At 34.6% G+C, this 17220-nt stretch overlaps 1 long non-coding RNA gene and 7 other non-coding genes across 8 annotated transcripts; 1 reads left to right on the plus strand and 7 right to left on the minus strand.

The window, feature by feature from the left end:
- Positions 1-581: 581 nt before the first annotated feature.
- On the minus strand, positions 582-700 carry LOC130046701 (U5 spliceosomal RNA). The gene has a single exon (XR_008795706.1). It is a non-coding gene; the product is annotated as a U5 spliceosomal RNA (small nuclear RNA).
- A 1612-nt stretch (positions 701-2312) lies between these two features.
- Positions 2313-2431, minus strand: LOC130046699 (U5 spliceosomal RNA). The gene has a single exon (XR_008795704.1). It is a non-coding gene; the product is annotated as a U5 spliceosomal RNA (small nuclear RNA).
- Positions 2432-7948: 5517 nt separating this feature from the next.
- Positions 7949-8067, minus strand: LOC130046696 (U5 spliceosomal RNA). The gene has a single exon (XR_008795701.1). It is a non-coding gene; the product is annotated as a U5 spliceosomal RNA (small nuclear RNA).
- Positions 8068-9909: 1842 nt separating this feature from the next.
- LOC130055196 (uncharacterized) lies at positions 9910-16936 on the plus strand. Its single transcript, XR_008803482.1, has 2 exons — positions 9910-13475; positions 13728-16936. It is a non-coding gene; the product is annotated as an uncharacterized LOC130055196 (long non-coding RNA).
- On the minus strand, positions 10074-10192 carry LOC130046697 (U5 spliceosomal RNA). The gene has a single exon (XR_008795702.1). It is a non-coding gene; the product is annotated as a U5 spliceosomal RNA (small nuclear RNA).
- LOC130046700 (U5 spliceosomal RNA) lies at positions 12808-12926 on the minus strand. The gene has a single exon (XR_008795705.1). It is a non-coding gene; the product is annotated as a U5 spliceosomal RNA (small nuclear RNA).
- LOC125652954 (U5 spliceosomal RNA) lies at positions 13943-14061 on the minus strand. The gene has a single exon (XR_007361772.1). It is a non-coding gene; the product is annotated as a U5 spliceosomal RNA (small nuclear RNA).
- On the minus strand, positions 15705-15823 carry LOC125652955 (U5 spliceosomal RNA). The gene has a single exon (XR_007361773.1). It is a non-coding gene; the product is annotated as a U5 spliceosomal RNA (small nuclear RNA).
- Positions 16937-17220: the final 284 nt, after the last annotated feature.

The following is a 17220-nucleotide window of genomic DNA, read 5'->3' on the forward strand; positions in this document are numbered from 1 at the left end:
TGGTTAGAGCATCGCGCTGAAAATCACACGACCTCTCACCTCTGTCGGCGCGGTTTCGAATCCCGCTCGCGCTGGTAAGTGAGAAAGTTTCCCAGTTTACTTTCGGAAGGTTGGTGGTCTCTTCCCAGGTACATTGTATCTGGGTTCTCTCTTCCACCAATAAAAACTGGGCGCCACCAGATAACTGAAAAATTGTTGAGTGTGGTGGAAAACATCAATAAATCAATCAATCTGTCGCGGCCGGGATCCGAACCCCCAGACCTTCCGCATGCAGTGTGAACGCTAGAAACCTCTCGGTCACCGCGGCGGTATATAAACGGTGGAGATTAAATGTGAACTGTACTAAATCAAACATAATGCATTTCAGGAAACACAACATCCCTCAAAGAAAATTTCAATTCAATAATTGGAGAAGAGGTACAATATGAAAATCACTCGCTATTTCGGTGTTATTCACGAGAAGAAGAACTTTATATACCGGTGGAAAGTCTCGCTAAATCTGGTAGCGGAGCTTGAGGTTCTTTGAACTGGCTACCTAGATTCCAAACTATATCGAACATTGTCTGCTATAATAATTGTATTACCCTACTTATCGTAGGGCATCAAAAATAAGTCTATAGACTCGTTCATGTTCCTCTCCACGGAAATCTTTAGTAAAAGGCGAAAGATTTAATCGTGGATTGAAGAGAAACCAGAGTATTATTAATACGTTTCAAAGAGAGCTTAGATGATCACTCTTTCTTACTTAGCATAGGTTTTAAGGTAAATCCTGTAATCATTATCAAGTTTTTCAATAAGTTATAAATCAATCGTATTTTTCTTTTAAATTGAGATTAATTGTAATATAATGGAAATAATGGTTTAAATCATTTATAATCAAACGTTTATTCTAATTTAATCCACATCATAAAATATTGTTTAAAAAATTACAAATTAAAGGGACACAACTTCCAAGAGTGAACAATTTTATAGATTTGTTTTATTATACATGTCTATGTACATGTGCATATGATTGGGATCAAAGGATTTTGAGTTATCGGAATGGTTTCTTTGATTTAAAAATACATTGGATTTATATTTAGTATGTGGATGTTGTTAGTAATCCCATACACAGGAGGTGGAGGGTCGCTTTAAATAAAGTCTCTCATGCGCGTCTTTTTGTCCTTTCTCCGAGGAAATACACTATATCATACTGCTAAAGGAAATGTTCATCACGGTCATTACTAGAAATTGATTAAATTTTCATATCCTATGTCATTATTTTATTTCTTTTTTATTTGAATCAAAATTGTTTCCCCTTTGTGGTTTCGTCAATAGAGCTTTACAACATTATAAACTGCAACTAAATGGAATGAATGGTATAATATATAACGTTATTTGTAGCTTATATTCAAAATCATTTTAACTGTCTTCGTACAAATTGGTTTCAATGCTCAAATGGCGTAAGTCAAGGTGAAAACTTATCACTCTCGCTGTTTTCTCTTTTAATCAACAACCGTGCGACACAAATTTCACAGCTAATTATGGGAGTAAATATTGAAGATGAAAAGTGAACATTTTATCTTTAGCCAACGATATTGTTTACCTCAGCGAAAATGAGACTGATATGCCAATGTCCTTGATATTCTTTCAAATTGGTGTAAACCAGTGGCGGATTTAGAGGGGGGCACAACCCCCCCCCCTTAAAATTTTAAAATTTAAGGTAAATCACGGTATCTTGTTTCGGAAAATGTACTAAACGATAAAAGAAGCAATGATTTCTTCCACTCCCGGAGAAATAAATGACAAAATCCTTTGATTTCTTGAATTAGTTTATTGGGAGAACCTAATTGTTTCCAAATAACCCTTAAAATTTGGGTCATTGTATTAATTTCACCTTATTGAAAGGATAGAAAATAGTACAAATGACTTAATAGGAGAAATATTTCAAGCCCCATAAAATCTGTAAAATCCATGAGCTTCCGGGAGCTTCACCCCTGGACCCTGCCCAGGGCTTCGCCCTGGACCCGCTGCCTCATAAAGTGGCGCCCCACGTACCACAATTCCAGGATCCGCCCCCTGCAAACGGTGAAGATTAAATGTGAACGGCTAAATCGAACATAATGCATTCCCTGAAAGAAAATTTCAATTCAATAATTGGAGAAGAGGTACAATATGAAAATCACTCGCTATTTCGGTGTTATTCACGGGAAGATGAACTTTAATATACCGGTGGAAAGTCTCGCTAAATCTGCTAGCAGAGCTTGAGGTTCTTTGAACTGGCTACCTGCATTCCAAGCTATATCGAACATTTTCTGCTATCATAATTGTATTACCCTATTTATCGTAGGGCATCAAAAATAAGTCTATAGACTCGTTCATGTTCCTCTCCACGGAAATCTTTAGTAAAAGGCGAAAGATTTAATCGTGGATTGAAGAGAAACCAGAGTATTATAATTATGTTTCAAAGAGAGCTTACATGATCACTTTTTCTTACTTAGCATAGTTTTTAAGGTAAATCCTGTAATCATTATCAAGTCTTTCAATAAGTTATAAATCAATCGTATTTTTCTTTTAAATTGGGATTAGATGTAATATAATGGAAATAATGGTTTAAATCATTTATAATCAAATGTTTAATCTAATTTAATCCACATCACAAAATATTGGTTTAAAAAATTACAAAGGGAGACGACTTCCTAAATTGTACAATTTGATAGATTAGTTTTATTATATAATTTCCCACCTAGCTGATCGGTCAGTTATTTTTCACACCTGGCCGATCTTGATCACCCATGTGGCCAAATGTTTTCGTCTTCAGAAAGTGGCCATACCTTAAAGCTGACATGAATTAATAAATACGTACACCTTTCTCATCTTATCCGCCATATTTCTCTCAGGTAGCTTAATTTACTCTACCCGTATATACCCCAAATGTGATTGTCACACCTGAGTGATTTTTCTAGGTGGACTCGACCAGTGCACATCTCCGATAGTAATATATAGGGAATGCGAAAGAAATAAAATAACATTTTAAAACATTATGCTTTGCTCAAAATTACAAAATATTTATTGTATACCAATGCAACATTCCGAAAGTTTAGATAATTTAGAAAAGATGCAAAAAAGAAGAAGTTTTTCTTGCATACTTGCAAGTGCATGCAAGTATTTGCAGTTTCTTATGAAATAAATGCGGAGAAATCATTTGCCAATTACAAACTGATAGAATGGAATAAGCAAAGAGCATAAAATAGATTATTTATATCAATTCTTGCAAAATACAGGTCCATGCCATATGCATAATATGTAATGCACATGGCATATTCGCCACAAAAAAAACTCGTATCAAATCCGGACGTCTATTCAACAGGTATCGGAGATGTGCACTTACCGAAAATATTAGATTCTCTTTATTCTGATAAATCCACGAAACAAAATGATAAACTCCATTTGTATCTCGTTAGAACTTTACAACAAGTTGTCATTCCATTATACAGACTGCGACACACTTCACCCGTGTCAAATAGGGTGTATTCAATCGGGGGAGATGTCAGAGTCGAAATTTTTTCCTGTATTGAATGCTTGTCTGGTCGAGGTTTTGCAGTTTATAAAAATCGGGAATCTAATCATATACACCGATCATCTGGTTGGATATATTGCGTGCTCAATTCAAAATTTATCGATGATCATATACAAACTTGGATATACAAATAAGGGAATAATGATCGAAAATATACGTCTGTTTAAAAATGCGGGTATTACATTTGCAATCCATAATAAACAGTTGATTACACAAAGACACATATAAAAGGAAATGTATAAACGAAAATATAGTTTTATTGTTTCTTTGGGAACCACATAATTATTTACGGTCTCCGTATGTCCATATTCATTGATTGGACGAGAGAGAGAGAGAGAGAGAGAGAGAGAGAGAGAGAGAGAGAGAGAAGGAAAGAAAATTGATCACTGATATAATGGTAAGCTTACAAGCATTAAAAAATTTCAGCTATTTAAAAATTTGTTATTGACAATATATTAAAAACTTACAGGAGTTGATGCTTATAATTGAATTCATTACAAATTAAAAAAAATATATCAGTTTGAACTGTGCATGTAGAAAATACTGACTTTGTATGTTAGAATAACGGAAAAAAGTAAATTGCCAAAAAAATGGGGAGAGCAGACCAGCCCAGCCTCCCTGCCCACCCCAACCCCCTGTATACGTGCCTGAAACAACATCAATTCGTGTTGAAAGAAAGGTGCATATCTGCATTTCATTAAATTCCAAAGGAGCTCGGATTTATGTGTTCCCCTATTGATTATTTTGTATGCAAGATTCATTACCGAATTTAGAATCATGCTTTCAGTCAGAGCAGAAATAAAATCATTTTGAAGTACATCTAGTTTGAATGCAAATGTGGGGTTCCTTCTTTTAATTTCATCAGACTCATTTGAACCCCCTCCCCCAAACTATCCAGCTTTGTTTTTATTGATATCTAAATCGGCATATGAACCCGGATATAAATTATAATGTTTTTTCGTGATCATATAGATATCGATACTAGAAAATGTTGATACTCTTGCCTTTTGCATATCCTACTAATGCATTACAGTGGTTTGACACTGTATCATATTAAAAAAAAACCTCAACACGAATTTTACTGATTTATGAATACTAACATCTTATCGAATACATTTGAATTTGAAATTTCGACGTACAGCGGTATGTCTATTTTCAGAATATATCCATTGCGCCAGATCTCCGAAATGAAAATAATCATTATGACATGTTACAGAAACGTTAAAACACACATATGCTATAGTCCAATGAAGTTCCTACGCTTAAAACTATCTTGGACTTTATGCATTTTGTTTTGTGATTTTGGTTTACCATTCCTTACACTGTGTAAATGAAGTAAAACTTGGCAAAGGGTGCAATTCTACACCATACAATTAGTATGCATGCATGTGTTGAAAAGCAAAATGTACATGTAATAACCAGACATGTATCGTCATTTTTCATGGGGTGGGGGGGGGGGGGGTACAACAGGAAGAAAAAAATGGAAAATTGGATTCTTTAAAATTTCTTGCCATTCAAAATAATAATTAAAAAGATGAACGAAAACATCAATAAAATAAAACATAAAACCCAAACAAACCAAGATGTTTTATCCGAATTTCAAAGTCCTAATGTGGGGGCGAAGGGTTACAAGAGTCTTTTATTTTGACTGTCTCAATAATTTCCCCCTACACTTTATTTTCTTCCATCGTTGGGGGTGGGATGGGGTGGTTAGAGTCCTCTACTATGAGTGCCTCATAATATCTTCATTTTCTTAATTGTGGTGGTGTGTGTCTTCTACTATTATATCAGAACTTTCAAGCTGGGGTCAAGTTTGTGGGGAGGGGGTTGTCACCCAATATAATTTTTATTTGCATTACAAAATAACGGCCTCTCACTTCTGTCGGCGCGGGTTCGAAACCCGCTCGTGTCGGTAAGTGAGAAAGTTTCCCAGTTTACTTTCGGAAGGTCGGTGGTCTCTTCCAGGGTACATTGTATCTGGTTTCTCTCTTCCACCAACAAAAACTGGGCGCCACCAGATAACTGAAAAATTGTTGAGTGTGGCGGAAAACATTAAAAAAAAAAATTAAAAAAAAAAAAAAATTGAATATTGTTATCAAAGGTGGGGGACAGACACTCTTGGCCCCTCCCCTTGATTCTAAGTACCTTTGTGCTTGACCTTTGTTTTTGGGAGAGGGCCTACATATATAGGCTATGCCTGTTGCTCAATCCTGTTGAGTTTCTCAATAAAATATGTTTAAATAAAAAAAAAATTCTATGTGCTTGATAACAACGCATATGATAAACTCAATTATTACATTTTGCATTACTACAATTTGCATCCGACGCAGAATGTAATAAAGCAAAATGGCATAGATATATAAGATATATTAAACGCCGAATTAGCATTTGTCTTATTAAGAGCGCGATTATTACAAGATCATCGTTTGAATCTCTCTCTCTCTCTCTCTCTCTCTCTCTCTCTCTCTCTCTCTCTCTCTCTCTCTCTCATACACTCGTGCAGTGTTGTATATGCAAATTATCTATGCACAAACAATTTATGTACCTAAAAGATTTCCTGATTTATAAATCTTCAATACTCTGACAAGCAAAGCATACGGTATAAGGATTCGTGCACAATACAGGGTAAATATTCTACTCTGATACTTCCCCTGATTGAAGATAGCTGATCGGCACGGGCTAAGTGTGTCGCAGTCTGTACAATGGACAATGTTGTTTACTGTTGGAATACAAATGGAGTGTACCGTTTTGTTTCATGGATTATGCTAATAAAGGGAGTTTTACTACTACTTTGAGTATTTTCGACAGGTGTACACGTACATCTTCGGTCCTTTACAGATATTACGAGTAGACCCAGGTAAATAGTCATCCGCATTCGATGCTTTTTCATGGCGAGCATACATGACCATGTCTTCTTTATACGTATAGTAGCATTTATGTATTTGCATTTTGCTTGAAGTAAGTGTGAATGGCATAGATTTTATACCCTTTGCTTATTCCATATCATCAATAGATCTAGATAATAGATGAAATATTTCTCCGCGTTTTTGTATAGTTTTGACGTATTTATTGCAAATGTACGCACATTCAAGTAAAGAAAAGGCATTCTATATTTATTTATCCAAAGCTTTTAGAATGATTTACAACTGTACGATTTGTTTATTGTAATTTTGAGCACTGCATGGTGTTTCAAAACGTGATTTCATTTCTTCTTGGTGTCCTGTAAAGTAGTATCGGAGATGTACGTGTTACCTGTCGAAGCTACCCGCACAGGTAAATCGAAGACACTGATGTGAAGTGAAGCGTAGCACAACTCGTCCCCTTATATACCATGCGAACCCTGATACATATAACAATAGAATATCCAACTAATATGGCGGATTTGCAAAGAAATATGGCGGACATATAGAATTATACTATATTTATTAATTCATGTCAGCTTTAAGGGCAATTTACACATGTTTTACTACAATATAAACTGCCACCAAATGGAATCACTTGTATAATATATAACGCTATTTGTAGCTTATCTTCAGAATCATTTCCCTGTGTCTGCATCAACGCTCTTATTACGAATTGGTTTCAATGCTCAAATGGCAGGGCCGTAAATTACATGGAGGCGGAGGAGGCAGCTGCCTCCTCCAACTTTTGAGCCAAAAAAATTAAAATTTAAAGTTCATTAGAATTTATGTTGTTTCCAATAACTAAGAACATGATACCTCCCTTAAAAAGCATTCCAAATCTTTCTTTTAGAATGAGTTAGTCAAGTAACATCTTAGAAGGCCCTAGAATCAAGGATTTTGCACGAAACGTGTTCAGTGTGCACAAAATGTGCTCAGCGTCTGGGGGCCCCCAGACCCCCAGACCCCCGCCTAATTTCCTGCCTCCTCCAAATTGAAGGCTAATTTACGGCCCTGAATGGCGTAAGTCAAGCTGACCACTTATCACCCTCATTGTTTTATCTCTTTATGAACGACCGTGCGAACAAATTTCACAACTAAATACGGTAGTAAATATTGAAGTTGAAAAGATGAACATTTTATCATACGCCAACGATATTGTTATTCTCAGCGAAAATGAGACTGATATGCCAAATGTCCTTGATATTCTTTCAAATTGGTGTAAACGGTGGAAATTAAATGTAAACGGCTAAATCGAACATAATGCATTTCAGGAAACACAGCATCCCTGAAAGAAAATTTCAATTCAATAATTGGAGAAGAGGTACAATATGAAAATCACTCGCTATTTCGGTGTTATTCACGAGAAGATGAACTTTAATATACCGGTGGAAACTCTCGCTAAATCTGCTAGCAGAGCTTGAGGTTCTTTGAACTGGCTACCTGCATTCTAAGCTATATCTATCATTTTCTGCTATAATAATTGTATTACCCTACTTATCGTAGGGCATGAAAAATAAGTCTATAGACTCGTTCATGTTCCTCTCCACGGAAATCTTTAGTAAAAGGCGAAAGATTTAATCGTGGATTGAAGAGAAACCAGAGTATTATTATTACGTTTCAAAGAGAGCTTACATAATCATTCTTTCTTACTTAGCATAGGTTTTAAGGTAAATCCTGTAATCATTATCAAGTCTTTCAATAAGTTATAAATCAATCGTATTTTTCTTTTAAATTGAGATTAATTGTAATATAATGGAAATAATGGTTTAAATCATTTATAATCAAATGTTTATTCTAATTTAATCCACATCACAAAATATTGTTTTAAAAAACTACAAAGGGAGACAACTTCCTAGAGTGTACAATTTTATGGATTTGTTTTATTATATATGTACATGTGCATATGATTGGGATCAAAGGGTTTTGAGTTATTTGAATGGTTTCTTTGATTTAAAAATACAGGATTTATATTTAGTATGTGGATGTTGTTAGTAGTCCCGTACACAGGAATTAAAGGGCTGCTTTAAATAAAGTTTCTCATGCGTGTCTTTTTGTCCTATCTCCAAGGAAATACACTACTAATATATAATACTGCTAAAGGAAATGTTCATCATGACCATTAGTGGAAATTGATTAAATTTCTATATCGTATGTCATTATTTTATTTCTTTTTTATTTGAATCAAATATCTTTCCCTTTTGTGGTTTTTAATTCTAAATAACAGAGTTCAACAATGTATCAAAGACAGTGAAACACCTTCTGACGCACAAAAGAGATTCCGACGAGATAGACCATGTGAAGATGATGTTTTTACCTTAACCAATTTAATTCACGACCCTAAGTCAACTTTTGCTACTTTAATTGACCTTGAAAAATCTTTTGATTTCGTCATTAGAGATTTACTACAATATAAACTGCAATTAAATGGAATCAATGGTACAATATATATCGCTATTTGTAGCTTATAATATTCTAAATCATTTTAACGGTCTTCGTACAAATTGGTTTCAATGCTCAAATGGCGTAAGTCAAGGTGAAAACTTATCACTCGTTGTTTACTCTCTTTATCAACGACAGTGCGACACAATTTCCACAGCTAAATACGGTAGTAAATATTGAAGATGAAAAGATGAACATTTTCCCATACGCCGACGATATTATTATTCTCAACAAACTTGAGACTGATATGCAAACAATTCTTTTGATATTCTTTCAAATTGGTATAAAACGGTGGATTGATTGATTGTATCTTGCTTAACGTGTCGCTAGAGAATTTTTCACTCGATCATATGGAGACGTCACCAAGACCGGTGAAGGGTTTCAAATTTAGACCTATGCTCAACGCTTACGGCCATTGAGCAGTGAGGATTCTTTAGCGTGCCACACCTACTGTGACACGGGTCATCCGTTTTTAAGGTTATCTCCGAGGACCCGTAACATTCACACCTGATGCCGAGCGTTTGGCAATGAAATTATCACTACCTGTTTTAACGACTTAGATCTGTCGCGATGGTGCCTCCGTGGCCGAGTGGTTAGAGCATCGCGCTCAAAATCACACGACCTCTCACCTCTGTCGGCGCGGGTTCGAATCCCGCTCGCGCCGGTAAGTGAGAAAGTTTCTCAGTTTACTTTCGGAAGGTCGGTGGTCTCTTCCCAGGTACATTGTATCTGGGTTCTCTCTTCCACCAATAAAAACTGGACGCCATCAGATAACTGAAAAAATGTTGAGTGTGGCGGAAAACATCAATAAATGAATCAATCTCTCGCGGCCGGGATTCGAACCCCCCGACCTTCCGCATGCAGTGTGAACGCTAGAAACCTCTCGGTAACCGCGGTAGTATATAAACGGTGGAGATTAAATGTGAACTGTGCTAAATCAAACATAATGCATTTCAGGAAACACAACATCCATCAAAGAAAATTTTAATACAATAATTAGAGAAGAGGTATAATATGAAAATCACTCGCGATTTTGGTGTTATTCACAAGAAGATGAACTTTAATATACCGGTGGAAACTCTCGGTAGATCTGCTAGCAGAGCTTGAGGTTCTTTGAACTGGCTACCTGCATTCTAAGCTATATCGAACATTTTCTGCTATCATAATTGTATTACCCTACTTATCGTAGGGCATGAAAAATAAGTCTATAGACTCGTTCATGTTCCTCTCCACGGAAATCTTTAGTAAAAGGCGAAAGATTTAATCGTGGATTGAAGAGAAACCAGAGTATTATTATTACGTTTCAAAGAGAGCTTACATAATCATTCTTTCTTACTTAGCATAGGTTTTAAGGTAAATCCTGTAATCATTATCAAGTCTTTCAATAAGTTATAAATCAATCGTATTTTTCTTTTAAATTGAGATTAATTGTAATATAATGGAAATAATGGTTTAAATCATTTATAATCAAATGTTTATTCTAATTTAATCCACATCACAAAATATTGTTTTAAAAAACTACAAAGGGAGACAACTTCCTAGAGTGTACAATTTTATAGATTTCTTTTATTATACATGTCTATGTACATGTACATATGATTGGGATCAAAGGATTTTGAGTTATCGGAATGGTTTCTTTGATTTAAAAATACATTGGATTTATATTTAGTATGTGGATGTTGTTAGTAATCCCATACACAGGAGGTGGAGGGTCGCTTTAAATAAAGTCTCTCATGCGGGTCTTTTTGTCCTTTCTCCAAGGAAATACACTATATCATACTGCTAAAGGAAATGTTCATCACGGTCATTACTAGAAATTGATTAAATTTTTATATCCTATGTCATTATTTTATTTCTGTTTTATTTGAATCAAAATTGTTTCCCCTTTGTGGTTTTCAATTTTAAATAACAAATTTAAGGTGGATCGATCCTCATATGACTTATCAATACACGTATCAACACTTCGCCGCAAGTTACGTCCCTTTGCGGGGTCAGCCAAAGGTCAATCGGTGAAAAACCCAGTTTTCCTTCTTTACCTTACCAAATGTAAGATGTTATTACTTTGAATTTTAGCCAATTACCAAGTTTTCATACAAGTTAATGGGTTGCCCCAATCTGGGGCATATTGTAGTTGACTGCAATTGATGGAAAAATAACAGATGTCAAAGCTACAGATAGGAAAATTACAAAGGCCAACGTAGGGAAATACGATTTTTATCCGGAAGATGGTGGACAAGGGACGTAACTTTCGCGAAGTGTTGATACGTGTATATTAATGGTTAAAAGTGGAAAAACTGTATTAATTTCCACTCAATATAGTTTAATTCAATCAATAACCAAAGAAAATGTGTACGTTGCCACCTTTTTAAAGATGTCAGACATACAAAAACAGAAGTATATACATGTATCAACATAAAAAAATCACACATTTTCGTTAAACAGAATAATGAAAATTAATAATATAAAAAAAAAACCTTGCTGAAATGACACATTTCAAATGTCAACAGTTTAAGAAAACTGCTAATCCATAGATATATGAAAATTAATTGTGGATATTAGGGAAATCATTGTGTCATAGACATTCAGTAGAGGAAATTCCAGCATAGGAGTTATTGCCCTTGACAACATTTTTAAAATTATAAATCATCGATTATCTGTGGAAAATAAAACCTTTTTCAGTATTAAAAGTTTACCAAATTTTTTATTTTATTCAGTAAATGAAAATCCTCTGAAAGATATATTTCTATCATGCCCACAATTTAATTTAATAAAGATTTTGCAAAAACCTATGCCATCACAAGAGGATCGATCGACCTTAATTCACGACCGTAAGTTAACTTTTGCTACTTTCATTAACCTTGAAAAATCTTTTGATTTCGTCATTAGAGATTTACAACATTATAAACTGCAACTAAATGGAATGAATGGTATAATATATAACGTTATTTGTAGCTTATATTCAAAATCATTTTAACGGTCTTCGTACAAATTGGTTTCAATGCTCAAATGGCGTAAGTCAAGATGAAAACTTATCACTCTCGCTGTTTTGTCTTTTTATCAACAACCGTGCGACACAAATTTCACAGCTAATTATGGAGTAAATATTGAAGATGAAAAGTGAACATTTTATCTTTAACCAACGATATTGTTTATCTCAGCGAAAATGAGACTGATATGCCAAATGTCCTTGATATTCTTTCAAGTTGGTGTAAACCAGTGGCGGGTTTAATGGGGGGCGCAGTCTCTCCCCCCCCCCCCCTTAAAATTTTAAAATTTAAGGTAAATCACGGTATCTTGTTTCGGAAAATGTACTAAACGATAAAAGAAGCAATAATTTCTACCACTCCCGGAGAAATAAATGACAAAATCCTTTGATTTCTTGAATTACTTCATTGGGAGAACCTAATTGTTTCCAAATAACCCTTAAAATTTGGGTCATTGTATTAATTTCACCTTATTGAAAGGATAGAGAATAGTACAAATGTCTTCATAGGAGAAATATTTCAAGCCCCATAAAATCTGTAAAATCCATGAGCTTCCGGGAGCTTCGCCCCCTGGACCACGCCCAGGGCTTCACCCTGGACCCGCTGTCTCATAAAGTGGCGCCCCCCGTTACCACAATTCCAGGATCCGCCCCTTGAAAACGGTGAAGATTAAATGTGAACTGCTAAATCGAACATAATGCATTTCAGGAAACACAACATCCCTGAAAGAAAATTTCAATTCAATAATTGGAGAAGAGGTACAATATGAAAATCACTCGCTATTTCGGTGATTTTCACGAGAAGATGAACTTTAATATACCGGTGAAACTCTCGCTAAATCTGCTAGCAGAGCTTGAGGTTCTTTGAACTGCCTACCTACATTCCAAACTATATCGAACATTGTCTGCTATCATAATTGTATTACCCTATTTATCGTAGGGCATCAAAAATAAGTCTATAGACTCGTTCATGTTCCTCTCCACGGAAATCTTTAGTAAAAGGCGAAAGATTTAATCGTGGATTGAAGAGAAACCAGAGTATTATTATTACGTTTCAAAGAGAGCTTACATGATCACTTTTTCTTACTTAGCATAGGTTTTAAGGTAAATCCTGTAATCATTATCAAGTTTTTCAATAAGTTATAAATCAATCGTATTTTTCTTTCAAATTGAGATCAATTGTAATATAATGGAAATAATGGTTTAAATCATTTATAATCAAATGTTTAATCTAATTTAATCCACATCACAAAATATTGGTTTAAAAAAATTACAAAGGGAGACGACTTCCTAAATTGTACAATTTGATAGATTAGTTTTATTATATAATTTTCCACCTAGCTGGTCGGTCAGTTATTTTTTTTTTTTTTACACCTGGCCGATCTTGATCACCCATGTGGCCAAATTTTCTCGTCTTCAGAAAGTGGTCATACCTTAAGGGCAATTTACACATGTTTTACTACAATATAAACTGCCACCAAATGGAATCACTTGCATAATATATAACGCTATTTGTAGCTTATCTTCAGAATCATTTCCCTGTGTCTACATCAACGCTCTTAGTACGAATTGGTTTCAATGCTCAAATGGCGTAAGTCAAGCTGACAACTTATCACCCTCATTGTTTTATCTCTTTATGAACAACCGTGCAACACAAATTTCACAACTAAATACGGTAGTAAATATTGAAGTTGAAAAGATGAACATTTTATCATACGCCAACGATATTGTTATTCTCAGCGAAAATGAGACTGATATACCAAATGTCCTTGATATTCTTTCAAATTGGTGTAAACGGTGGAGATTAAATGTGAACGGCTAAATCGAACATAATGCATTTCAGGAAACACAGCATCCCTGGAAGAAAATTTCAATTCAATAATTGGAGAAGAGGTACAATATGAAAATCACTCGTTATTTCGGTGTTACTCACGAGAAGATGAACTTTAATATACCGGTGGAAACTCTCGCTAAATCTGCTAGCAGAGATTGAGGTTCTTTGAACTGGCTACCTGCATTCCAAGCTGTATCGAACATTTTCTGCTATAATAATGGTATTACCCTACTTATCGTACGGCATCAAAAATAAGTCTATAGACTCGTTCATGATCCTCTCCACGGAAATCTTTAGTAAAAGGCGAAAGATTTAATCGTGGATTGAAGAGAAACCAGAGTATTATCATTACGTTTCAAAGAGAGCTTACATGATCACTCTTTCTTACTTAGCATAGGTTTTAAGGTAAATCCTGTAATCATTATCAAGTCTTTCAATAAGTTATAAATCAATCGTATTTTTCTTTTAAATTGAGATTAATTGTAATATAATGGAAATAATGGTTTAAATCATTTATAATCAAACGTTTATTCTAATTTAATCCACATCACAAAATATTGTTTTAAAAAACTACAAAGGGAGACATCTTCCTAGAGTGTACAATTTTATGGATTTGTTTTATTATATATGTACATATGCATATGATTGGGACCAAAGGGTTTTGAGTTATCGGAATGGTTTCTTTGATTTAAAAATACATTGGATTTATATTTAGTATGTGGACGTTGTTAGTAGTCCAGTACACAGGAATTAAAGGGCTGCTTTAAATAAAGTCTCTCATGCGTGTCTGTTTGTCCTATCTCCAAGGAAATACACTACTAATATATAATACTGCTAAAGGAAATGTTCATCATGACCATTACTGGAAATTAATTAAATTTCTATATCGTATGTCATTATTTTATTTCTTTTTCATTTGAATCAAAATTCTTTCCCTTTTGTGGTTTTTAATTCTAAATAACAGAGTTCAACAATGTATCAAAGACAGTGAAACACCTTCTTACGCACAAAAGAGATTCCGACGAGATAGACCATGTGAAGATGATGTTTTTACCTTAACCAATTTAATTCACGACCCTAAGTCAACTTTTTCTACTTTCATTGACCTTGAAAAATCTTTTGATTTCGTCATTAGAGATTTACTACAATATAAACTGCAATTTAATGGAATCAATGGTACAATATATATCGCTATTTGTAGCTTATATTCTAAATCATTTAAGTCAAGGTGAAAACTTATCACTCTCGTTGTTTTCTCTCTTTATCAACGACAGTGCGACACAATTTCCACAGCTAAATACGGTAGTAAATATTGAAGATGAAAAGATGAACATTTTCCCATACGCCGACGATATTGTTATTCTCAACAAAATTGAGACTGATATGCAAAAAATTCTTTTGATATTCTTTCAAATTGGTATAAAACGGTGGATTGATTGATTGTATCTTGCTTAACGTGTCGCTAGAGAATTTTTCACTCGATCATATGGAGACGTCACCAAGACCGGTGAAGGGTTTCAAATTTAGACCTATGCTCAACGCTTACGGCCATTGAGCAGTGAGGATTCTTTAGCGTGCCACACCTACTTTGACACGGGTCATCCGTTTTTAAGGTTATCTCCGAGGAGTGTGGCGGAAAACATCAATAAATCAATCAATCTGTCGCGGCCGGGATTCGAATCCCCCGACCTTCCGCATGCAGTGTGAACGCAAGAAACCTCTCGGTCACCGCGGCGTTATATAAACGGTGGAGATTAAATGTGAACTGTGCTAAATCAAACATAATGGATTTCAGGAAACACAACATCCCTCAAAGAAAATTTTAATTCAATAATTGGAGAAGAGGTACAATATGAAAATCACTCGCTATTTCGGTGTTATTCACGAGAAGATGAACTTTAATATACCGGTGGAAACTTGAGGTTCTTTGAACTGGCTACCTGCATTCCAAGCTATATTGAACATTGTCTGCTATCATAATTGTATTACCCTACTTATCGTAGGGCATCAAAAATAAGTCTATAGACTCATTCATGATCCTCTCCACGGAAATCTTCAGTAAAAGGCGAAAGATTTAATCGTGGATTGAAGAGAAACTGGATTGTTATTATTACGTTTAAAGAGAGCTTACATGATCACTTCTTCTTACTTAGCATAGGTTTTAAGGTAAATCCTGTAATCATTATCAAGTCTTTCAATAAGTCATAAATCAATCGTATTTTTCTTTCAAATTGAGATTAAATGTAATATAATGGAAATTATGGTTTAAATCATTTATTATCAAATGTTTATTCTAATTTAATCCACATCACAAAATATTGTTTTTAAAAAATTACAAATTAAAGGGAAACAACTTCCTAGAGTGTACAGTTTTATAGATTAGTTTTACTACATATGTACATGTGCATATGATTGGGACCAAAGCGTTTCGAGTTATCGGAATGGTTTCTTTGATTTAAAAATACTTTGGATTTATATTTAGTATGTGGATGTTGTTAGTAGTCCCGTACATAGGATTTAAAGGCCCGCTTTAAATAAATTCTCTCATGCGTGTCTGTTTGTCCTATCTCCAAGGAAATACACTATATCATACTGCTAAAGGAAATGTTTATCACGACCATTACTGGAAATTGATTAAATTTCTATATCGTATGTCATTATTTTATTTCTTTTTCATTTGAATCAGAATTGTTTCCCCTTTGTGGTTTTCAATTCTAAATAACAAAAGTTCAGCAATGTCTCAAAGACAGTGAAACATCTTCTGACGCACAAAAGAGATTCCGACGAGATAGACCATGTGAAGATGATGTTTTTACCTTAACCAATTTAATTCACGACCGTAAGTCCACTTTTGCTACTTTCACTGACCTTGAAAAATCTCTTGATTTTGTCAATAGAGATTTATACTAATATAAACTGCTACTAAATGGAATCAATGGTATAATATATAACGCTATTTGTAGCTTATATTCAAAATCATTTTAACGGTCTTCGTACAAATTGGTTTCAATGCTCAAATGGCGTAAGTCAAGGTGAAAACTTACCACTCTCGTTGTTTTCTCTCTTTATCAACGACCATGCAACACAAAGAGGGTGTTGCACCGAAGCGGTAATTTTCCCTAATCGGTGCTCCGTGCCAGCATTCGTGACGTAGAGCTGACCTTCATTCATATTTATACTCATTGCGTATTTGCCATTTAAATACTTGAAGGATTCCCCAGTACTAGGGACAAGCCTAATACAGTTTATATGTCAATACATTATACATGTAGTCTATAAAGATAATTTTTGAAATCGTGAAAATTAAATTGTCTTCTTTTTTTCCTGAGTATCAGATACAATGTATACGGTTACATGTTACGAGTGTATCAAATATTTAATATTCTATACTACTACAGTCCAGAAGCGCTTATACTCGTATGTATTATTTTCTACAACCAACAACTGGCAACTGGACATGGCCACAAAACAAAATATGGGAAGTTTAATACGCATTAACAAA

Source organism: Ostrea edulis, chromosome 5 (assembly GCF_947568905.1).
Source record: "Ostrea edulis chromosome 5, xbOstEdul1.1, whole genome shotgun sequence".
NCBI lineage: Eukaryota > Metazoa > Mollusca > Bivalvia > Ostreida > Ostreidae > Ostrea > Ostrea edulis.